General features: G+C 38.6%; 1 protein-coding gene across 1 annotated transcript in view; it reads right to left on the bottom strand.

Annotated features, from left to right (window-relative positions):
- Nucleotides 1-10,778, bottom strand: part of SPIN1 (spindlin 1) — a 53,997-nt gene extending 43,219 nt beyond the window's left edge. The window contains exon 1 of the mRNA XM_009329602.1: nt 10,563-10,778. The gene's annotated coding sequence lies outside the window, so the exon portion shown is untranslated. The remainder of the gene's footprint in view (nt 1-10,562) is intronic.
- Between the last annotated feature and the right edge of the window lie 215 nt (nt 10,779-10,993).

The following is a 10,993-nucleotide window of genomic DNA, read 5'->3' on the forward strand; positions in this document are numbered from 1 at the left end:
TCGAATAAGTTGTGAAGGGGGGGGGGGGGTGGGGAGGGGGGGAGAATCTGGCATTTGACATATCACTTTCAAACTTTTTAGCTCACCAGTAGTCTGTGGATCATAAGTAACAAATTATCCTTGGACATGTGCTCTGAGACCTTAGAGCCTAGTACACTGAGAAGATGTCACTGCAACACTAACTGAAAATAAGCATAATTAAAATATTTTCCTAAGCCAGGCTTAAGATTTTGTGACATCAGTTAGTTTTGCAAGAGTAAATATTTTGCTGACATACTTGAAACATTTTTTTTCTCTCTAATGCAGCAGGCTTCTACAACTTTATTCATGAAGGTCCACAGTAAAGAACATATTTTGTTTCCTGCATTCAGAGATGACAGTTCATGCACTAACAATCACTGATTCTTATGGTTTACATCCAATTTCTGCAGCTGTTTTATAACTTAACTCATGACATAATCACTATTTGTCTTCAAGATGAGCAGTGGCAGGCCACCAATTTGGGGGAGAGGGCCAGAAGACACCAAAAAACAGTGTGGGGGGAAACTAAGCCAAGTAATTATACATCAATACTTAAGACTTATGCTACAGCAACTACCTACCAGGTTTAAAAGCAGACAAAACACATGAGCATTCAAAATTCTTATTAGGACAAGCTATTATTCACAGCATTGATTAGAAAGTAAAAATTTAATTGCTATGAACCTCAACCTAAGTAACCAGTAAGGATAGTGACAAATAAGTAATAATTCAACATTTAGAAAAACCAAAGAAAGCAGGGCCACAAAACACTTAGAGGGACCAGGTTAGGAAGAACAGTTACCCACATTAGCTCTGCATACAACCAAAACTATGACAAGCTGTACTATGAGCCCATTCATTCATGATTTGAGACACACATGCCTAAACTTCTCCCATCATGAACACCACTAACTACAATCATAACAGACAGTGTTTAATGAATTGGAGGTCTCTGTTGGACACAAATACCGGCTTCCTCTGATAAAAATGTAGTTCTCTTTCTTAAGTCAGCGGGGAGCAGGGAGAGGAATTAGAGTGAAGTTATTGGGTAAATTAAGGCTTCTAGTCACAAAAAAAAAAAGGACAAATAATTTTGTTAGGAATTACTGCAATGAAACAGTAAACAGTAACATTTTGCAAACTGAAGCACGATCACACTGATACAAAGACCCTAAGCCCATACTCAAAGCACAGAAAAATTTCTCCCTACAGACCTGATTTTAAGAAAAGCTTATATACATGATTAGACAGTTTAAATCAGTAGTAATTTTCATCCTATCTTTGCAATGATCAGGAAAAAAACACAAAAAAAAGGACTCGGGAAAAATTCTCTCTTGCCTGTAATCTGCATCTTGAAAAAGCTGAGCAACCAGTCATGAATTGACTTTGTCTCACCTATTTTCTTCACCTTCGGCCATTTTAGCTTAGATTAAAGCAGTTCTCATACAAATGAGAGTTTATACTGGAAACGTACATCACTTAAGTGAAAGCATTTGCTGTTAAGAACAAGTCTCTTGCCATGGCTACTAACCAATTATGTGATCTTCGTTTTTCCAGACCAACTGCAGAATATTCACTCCCTGTCTACAGTGTTAATACGAATCTCAACCTAAACAGATTATCAGCTTTAAATGATGAATAGCTGCAATAGATGTCAAAGTTGTAATACGCAGTAACAGCAAGGCACTGAAAACAAAATTCAGCATTGTATTATGAGCTCTAGCTGCAGCTAACTACACTGGTTTTGATAAATTTGGAGGGTCAATGAAAGAACAGTACTTTAAAAACAAAAATTGCTACTTACAGAAAAGTATTATAGCTGTAAAGAAAAGACATCAGAGATTTGTAATATTAATTTAAATACTGCAGTCAACACTGGATTCATAAGCAAGGACAATGATAACTTATTAAACTGCTGATCATACTTTTTTCTATAAAAGATGAGAACCATCAGCATTGTAACATTACGTGATATTTTCTTTGCTTACATAAAGGTCTTTCAGATTTTTGGTGAAAAACACAACGTATCCTGTATAAGTAAAAGTCAGGAGGGGGCGGGAAAGGCATGACAACAGGGAGAGAAAAATCAAGCTGTGAAATCAGTGACCCTCCCTAAAAGCAGTGGAGACATCAGAACAAACCAATCCTCACACTGTTGGTGCTTTTTAAAACATGGAAGAAAAATGCACAAAGTACTAGTTCTGAAAATGGTATGGTATCTGCATACTCTTGAAGCTAATCAGAAGATCCTGATGTTCTTAAGAGGATGAAGAACTGTTTCAAGTTACTCTGAGAAGCTATTTACTGGACTGTGGAAAAATGTACTTTAAGAGAACACCTGCATGAGTTTGAATATGACAATTTTTGCTCAGAAACAGCTGCCTTAAAAACATTGAATTCCTCTTGTTCTGTAGTAGGAGAAAGGTGACAAAATGATGGCAAGAAGGAAGTCAAGACTTTAAGAATGAGGACCACCTTGGAATCACTTGTTCACTAACATACCTTGTTTGTCCCACAGCAAGCATGCTTTCCTTTCTTAGACTTTGATAATAAGCTCTGATCAAAAACCCTGCTTTGAAATTACTTCACTGTGCATGCAGCATGAATGGAAATGAAATGAGAAAGTAAATTAATCGAGATAGGACTTCAGAGTGAGAACTTTCAGCAGCAGCAACAGGTAGACTTTTCTAATCTAATTAGATTAGAAAATCTAATTTTCTCTCCAGAAAGCTTTATATCTGACCTGAACTAGATTCACTAACATAAACATTTAACTGTACTTCCTGAGATTTTGCACCAATCCAGATATTGGTAATAACAACAACAACCCCCAAAAAACCCACATCCCTTTTTCCTTTTGGAAATGGACATACTTACTTGCAGAGAGGACTAAATTGTCCTTCAGTACTTGAAACAAGGTTGAGTCTACTCAGCTGAGGAGCAGAGAAGGGGAGAAATGGAAATTAAAAAAGGGGAAAAGTGAGGTATCTTCCAATGAAAACAGCATCTCGGAAGGCAGGATATCCTTCCCCATAAATGCAGGTGAGGCTTTCTAGAAGTCTGTCCTACATAGAAATGGAGCACACACAAGAACAGTCAACGACACCTCTGCCTTTTAAGCTGATCCCCGTTTCATATAAAACCTTTTGCCACTCTGTGATGCCCATGCTCCTATGTAGCTGGACACAAGGAAGCAATGACTGTGCAGACACGGGGGACAGGATGGAGTGAAGACCCTATAGCTCTTGCCTGTTTGGACACTGTCATCCTTGAGTATGTCCTCACTTGATCAAGTCTGCCTCTGCCACACCTCTCGCAGTTCTGAGGCCTAAACTTATGTCTAAGGCCTAAAGACCCAACCAAGGACTTATCTACTGAGACCACGCAGCAACAAAAGCATAAAGGACACGGACTGGAGGAAGCTCTTCGGAGCTCCCTCTCAGCTGGACTGAGATCCCCGAACCGTCTGTGACAACCGGCTTGATCCTTATCGACAGGTCGTATTACCCTCCCTGTGTAATGTAGTTGTGTCGTGTTATGTGTTACTATTTCATGAACCTGTAGGCTTGCTTAAGGATTCTGGCTCTCACAATAAACTTTCACTATATAGTACCCACCTGACTGTGGAGCCTGAGTAGTGGTTGTTTCCCCCCGCTTCTTTTGGTACTACACGGTGCATGACACACCCCCACCCAAACATAAAGTCTCCTAGAAATGTGGTTAGAGGCCTAAGTGTGACTGAAAACTAGGATGTTTATTTACAGCGAAGTCTCACCCCCCCCCTTTTTCTCCATCAATTAATTTTATACATATGGGGAAAAATGAAACAAAAACCCCACCTCAAATGAATCCATATAAATTCCGTTCTTCAAGCATCTAGCCTAAAACTATTTGTAATGCAATGCTTTCTTCATCCCTGGTTTCCCACCAAGGTCACAGCAAGATATTACCATTTAAAAATGTACTTTTCATCCACTATTAATACAGCCACATGTCCCTAGTGATAAGAAATAACATAAATTTGCCTAATCTCTCTCCATACAAGCCGCAGGTATACACACAGGTATAACTGAGGGTAGGAGTGAATCTCCCCCCGCAACCTGAACAGTTAGGAGAGCACATGAACCAGAAGACAGTTTGCTGCCCAACAGTTTGCTTGCCCTCTCTGTCTTATGGCTGGCACCTAACCATAAAGTATGCTTTTATTGACAAAATGGAGGCACAGAAGATGGAGAGATGTAATTCACCCAGAGTGCACTCCTGCAGTCTAGGGACTAAAAGAGTTCTATCCTTACTCACTCCTAGAGAAGCCTTTTCCTCCTCCCTTCAGCAATAGAGACAGATGACCTGAAGGACAGCCACTGTGAATGCTCCTTCCCCCTACCAACATAATGTCAACCGTATGAGTATCCAACAGTCTGTGGTTTCCAAGTATGTCAAACACCTGCATATTCCTTAACCCTAAAAGCACTTAAGAGTCAGATTTCTATGAAGTCATATGAAAGGCAGAATTTACTGTTAAGCTATTTTTTTAAATATACTCTTGACAGAGCATGGATATCTCTGTCAATCATATCTCACAAAACTGCAGTTCCACTGACAGCGAAACAACCATTAATGAATTTGTGTGTCATCTTTCACCACTAAGACAAAGATCTTCTGAAGGGGATTAATGAACAAAAAGGTCATTATGTCCATTTAATAAAGCTCTCTGCAACTGGAAGTTTTTGAGAAGGTAGTAGTAAATTAATCTCTAACATATTTGCTCCCATTCTGATTTCACTTTGGTGTTCAGATCATTGCCTAAAACACACGGTTATAAAACAGGACAGGCAAGCAATTGTCCAGAATCATACAGACATAGCCAACTGTCCTCCAAGTACAATTATATGAGTTACATGACCTACATCCTCCAAGCGTTATTTTTATTTATTTTTATCATTCCTAGAAAATTGAATAAAGACAGTCTAATCTACAAACGTTTTTACAGTTCAAGTTGAAGACCAGAGATTAACTTACAGACATGCAGAAGAACAGACACAATACTTGCCAGTATATGATAGGTACTTACCTTTGCATATTAGAAGCCTAAGCACTGTACTGAATTTTAGCAGACATTATGTTTGTCAAGGCATTTGGAAGACGTTACCAAGAAAACTTAACAGAAATGTCACCAGGGAACTACTCGAGAACATGCTTTCTCCTATGCTACTCAGCTCACAACACATTGAATATGGAAATTTCCAGCTTTGTAGATTTAAAAATCTCAACAGCAAACACAAGATTATAAACTGGACTTAAGCTACCTTTGTTCAGCATACTAGGGAAGAATTCTGTGTGGGGAACTTAAATACTAAATTAGGAAAATTAGTTTTGCAACAGAAACAATTATTTGATTTTAATAAATACCAGACCAGAAGTCTGACATCTAATAAATCTTTCAGTTCTTACCCACTTAGGGTAAGAGATTATGATGTAGCAAAGTTCATTTTTACGTTTAAATTGGATTTATACAAGCTCAGAGGAAAAAAAGTTGGGTTTGTTTTTTTTTTGAAAGAGGGTCAAATTAAATTCTATATAGGTGAAATTTTACAGACCTCAGCATGATGGCACAAACCAGCTAGAACAGCTTACTATGCTTTAGAATAAGTCAAAGAACATTACTGGAAAAAAAGTCAAGCTTATTACTATTTCATTTTATATATAATTGTCCAAATCTGGGTAGAGTAGTATCACTCTAAGAAGCAACATCAGTGGTGGACATTAAATTGCCACGTAATGTTACACTTTACAACCTAGTTAGCATAGTAATCTTAAAACAGATAAACTTACAAACATTCCCTGTATTCATTAATTGTTCTGCTCTAACAGGAATCTAGGAGACAAAACAAAGCAACACAACAGATAGAAAAAAAAAGCCTCTGAGGTACACATTCAGAGGGAACTGTCATCTTAATAGGCTACTCCCAAAGTTACATAGTTAATTTGCCAAGATTGGGATCTCAGGATTCAAGACTACCTCTGAACCATTAGGAAGGCTCTCTGAAAACAAAAGGCAAAAGGATGGAAGATCCACCAGTGACCTTAAAGAAAGCAACACATTTTATTGGAGCACTTTAATTCTAAAGTAATTCCAAACTTGCAGATAAAAGCAGTCTTAGACTTCACCAGGCAGGCTCCCCAACACTCTGACACTAAAACAAACAACTCTGGAAACCATCATTAGGAATAGTTAGGTTACCACACCCCACCACTCACTCAAGAAAGGCAGCTGTAGTGACTGAACCCAGGGCCCTTCAGCTGAGGTAGCTGGCACTGTTAGAAGGGGACTACCAGCTAGAGCACAGTCAAAGAACAGGACCTGTGTACAGCTAGGCCAGAAGTGGTGCAGTGAAAATGAAGAGATGACTTCAAAGACAGCAAGTGGACTCAACAGTTGGTCATCACGATAAAAATGTTCTTATGCAAGGCCACCATAAGTCAGCAACGTGAGAACTGCAAAACTAATGCAAAACACAACGACAAAGGAGTAACTAAAATGATACAATTCCATTTTGTTCAAACTACCATATGGAACCAAAGGTGCAAAGTTCAGCAGTCATTCTGTATAAGTTAAGTATTTACTAAATCACTGAAATCCACAGAACTGCTCTTGAAATAAGTATCTACACTCACCAGTACTTGTAGGTGCAGACCTTGAATACCGTATTGGAACATTCAACAATAACATTTTAAAAAAGCAAAAAACTAAACCAAGCAAGCAAACAACCAAACAAAAAAACCCCCAAGAGCTAATCAGCTCTTAGGGGTTTATAAGCTTTATAGCCTTATCAAAAAGACTATAAAAACCTACTTGTAAGTACTTACAATGTATTGTCAATAACTCTTATTCTGCAAGCAGATCTCAAAAAAAAAATCATCAGAAGATATTTCAACAATATCTCAACCACCTTGCAATAACTGCAAAGATGAGAATATCATTAGGTAATAGTCAAGGCTAGTAGTCACCACAGGTAATGACAACAATTTCTATGTATTTCAGCATATTGTGAAACAATTTCAATAAAGTTTCTAAGTTAGCAAGTCAAACAAGACCTCATACAGCATATATTTACGGCAGTTTCACAACATACATTACAAGAAAGAAACAAAAAGGTAACCTGGGTTCATAAGAGCCATTCTCCACAACCTGATAGCCAAATCAATTTACCTCCTGAATTCCACATGCCATCAGCAAATTCACATTTTACAGTACAATAGAAAGTTAATTGCAACCACCACATGGTGAAAGCAGTAAGTTTGAATTAAATTATTTCACCATTGTTTGAAATGGATCAGAGATGAGGCCACTTTGTCACTACAATCAACTGTTCCTAGATAAACACAGATTAGTTAACTACACCGTTTCAAGGAATTCAACATTTTCCCATGTCATAGAGATGTGGATGGAAGCAGTCTGCATATTTATACAAGGAAGGTCACATTTCCCATTCCTTTAAGTCACATGGTATGCTGACATCTAGGCAGCACCTGGATAGCAAGTGGGACACATCTTGATATACAGGAAGTACTTACTAAGAAAACCAGTGTTAAGGAAGATCAGCATTCGCCTTCTGATCATAAAACCACCAAACTCTGAAGAGTAGTAAGAGAAGGAAAATGAGAAAAACAACAAACCAAAAAATTCTCTCACACCTGGTATGAGAAACAAGCTATCTAACCATACAACAGGAAATAACTTTCCATAATAGTGATTCTCTCTCTTGGCTCAGCTTCACTGAACAGCTTTTGAAAGATGGTTTTTAAACCACTTTGTTGAATTGTTTTAGTCATCTACAGAAACATATTCTCATGCCATGCCATCAAGAAGTCAAGTTTGATCTTTCTAATACCTGGGGAAAGAAAGGAAAGGAGGCAAGGAAAACCAAAATAAACGCATGAAAAGTTTACAGCAACAGGCTTCATTCAAAAAAAAAAAAAAGGCTGTTTCTTTTCTGAAGAAAAGAAGAAAACAGAATCTTACCGAAAATCTTTCATTTGTCAAACATTAAGCAAATTATGCATTACATTAAAAAAAACACTTTAAAACAGCTATTGCATCAGCTAGATGTTTACAGATCTGAACATGTCGAAGAGTGTAGCTTGGCAACAGATAGCAAGGAAGGATACAGGGTAAGGAGTCAATGGAAGAATACTACTTGGATCAAGAAAATATACAAAAAGTATTGAAGTATAAGATCAAGTAAAAGTGTTTATTACCTTTAGGACTTTATATTTTAATTGGTGATTTCATAAATATTTAGAACTACACTGAGTCATGATTTCCTTGATTGAAGATTCATTGAAAAGTATGTCTTGTTAGAAGAAATTCGTTAATTTCTAACACCTTCCAGCAAGCTGATCACTGAGACTGCATTTCTTGCAGTTGTCTTTTTCCTCAGTCTCACATCCCAAGATGAAAAAGTAAACAGTTTTACAAAAGAAGATTTTACTAGTACCCAGTTAATTTGGTTAAACACAGCCTAGCATTACCAACAATGACAAAAACACTAAGTGTCTTCACTTAGTGGTACCAAAGACACAAAGATTTGGCAAGTTCTTCAACTAGATCAGCTCCTCATGGAATACTGAGACCCACAGTATTGATTTTTGACCAACTCATCAACACAACCAAGACAGGAATAAAAATCTTCTAGGTGTCATAGAAAAGAACACAATTGCAAGCTACAGCGAAGATGCTATAAACAAGAAACTTCACAAAGCTAATGAAGCAGAGCTGAATTTTACAGAATAAAATTCAGTTCTAGCAACAGAACTATCACTAGTTAAGAAACATGACTATTTTTAAGTGATCCATTATTTAAACAGATGTGTTGTGGATGGTCATTTTGTTTATTTTGCTCTTCAGCCTAAGAATCAGCTTAAGTATCCAAAGGCCTATTCTGAGGGAGGAGCTGCATACCTCAGTACATTTCACACTTTTACTAAGAGAGCAATAATTTCAAAATGTGGTGGCTATCATAATGAATGACTAATTAGCTACAACTGGTAAACTAGTCTAGTGGCTTTACCAATATTGCCTTCAGGTTGTTAAGTGTAAAAAAAAAACCTGACTGCTGCAGGAATCTATTGATATATCAAGTTACAGACTTTTGCTCGGACTTTCCATCTAGAAGTAGTACAGTTGGCTCAGGAGCCATGACGTAGATACACATTCCAAAATGATCTTGTAACTTGGATGACTCCACTCAAGCTTTATGTTGTTGTAAACTCATTATTATAAATTATTTTCTCCTCACTGGTTTATCAATGCTTGTTAATGGGGATGGAAAACAAAACAGAAAAAAAAGTATTAATATATGATCCATAACTCTAGCACTGAAGTGTAGTATTTATTTCTATCTCAGTAAAAGCTGTATGATTATGCCATGCCAGTGCTTCTCCACTAGAAGCTTCCAAAGCAAAGTAGACAAAGACGACAGAGCTAGGACATTCGTTACTTTAGGGCAGTGTTCAGATATTAGCAGAAGCCATGGCTATCCATGTGTATATGATTGAATAAAGACCATGTCTTTAAATATAATCTTTGAAAGATGAAACATCTACTATGAATTACAGTAAGATGCCTAGAAAGCAATATAAAGCATCATGTCTTAGCACCTTCAGCATTCACCCTTAAGTTACAACCCAGATATAAATCTGTTCCACAGCAGATCACTTTAGATATGCTCAAACTACCTTCAAACGTTATTTTGGTTTTACGTCATAAGCAAGCAAAAAAATAAGCCATATTCATTGAAGCCAGAAGGGGGTGCTCTGAATAACTGAGGTGGGGGGTACTGAACTGAACATTTGCCTTGTGTTAGGAGAGGTCAGAAACATGCTGTCTTGTTTTAGTTTGGGAGCTCACTTAAGTTCACGATGCCATGCCTTTTTTACAAAAAAGGAATCTGAAAAGCAGGAGTGCTCCTTGTAGCAAAAAGGAAATGTTTCGGTTTGTGCTATTGTCATCACAAGGGCAAATTAATCTGTGACAGAAAACTAGCAACGAAAAGACCTGGCAAGTGTTAATGCCAGTTTTGCATCCCATGATTTGTGAGCTGTTTAAGATCCTGACAAAGAGACACAGGGAACGCAAAGAAATCCAAAAAGCCTGTGCTATGGTTTTTACCTACACAATGCCTATTCTGACATAACTAGTTCAGGTTTTTTTAATGTGACTGTGCTGAGTTGATACCTTACACCAAACTACATCCTGAAATGAAATAAACGGCCCTAGATCATTCTGCAAGTGTAATACAGTATTTCATCTCTGCCAGCACTTCGATGCATCAGCCTCCCCCCATCCAAAAAGAGAAAAAGATATGCACATTCCATTCAAGCCTCTCTCAGCGGGGCTCACCCAGTTCCCCCCCTTCCTTTCCTCCCTTCCTCCCTCGCCCCAGGCCTTGCCTGGTTCCCAAATCCCCCTTGATTTTAGGTTTCATTTTGTTGTAAACAGCAAAACGAAAGGAGAAAGCTTCCAAAGCGAGGATCCTTACCCTTGAAATCCCGCCATGCGCGCAATAAGGAGGGTGAATTGTTTTTCCTCTTTTTTTTGGATGGGAGATGAGGGGGGAGGGGGAAGAAACAAAAGCCTAAACGGAGGAGAGACTAAGCGGCGGAGACAGAGGGAGAAGGCGGAGACCCTGGTGGAGGAGCAGGGCGAGCGTCAGCCATGTTGTGTGTGTGTTGGTCCAGTATTTACAAACCTGCAGCTGCAGCAGCGCTTGGAGTCTGGGAGAGAGGGGAACGAAGGGAGGGAGAGAGGAAGGCGAGGAGGGAGGAGAGGCAGGCACAGAGAAAGGGAAGGGAGGGAGGGAGGAGGGGAAAGCGGCAGCAGCAGAAAAAAGATCCCAGCGCAGCCCGAGCGGAGCGCGCACACACCCGCACACACTCACACACACGGGGTGCCTCACACCGCGGCAGCGCT

The sequence above is a fragment of the Pygoscelis adeliae genome, unplaced genomic scaffold, assembly GCF_000699105.1.
Source record: "Pygoscelis adeliae isolate BGI_AS28 unplaced genomic scaffold, ASM69910v1 Scaffold138, whole genome shotgun sequence".
Classification (NCBI taxonomy): Eukaryota; Metazoa; Chordata; class Aves; order Sphenisciformes; family Spheniscidae; genus Pygoscelis; species Pygoscelis adeliae.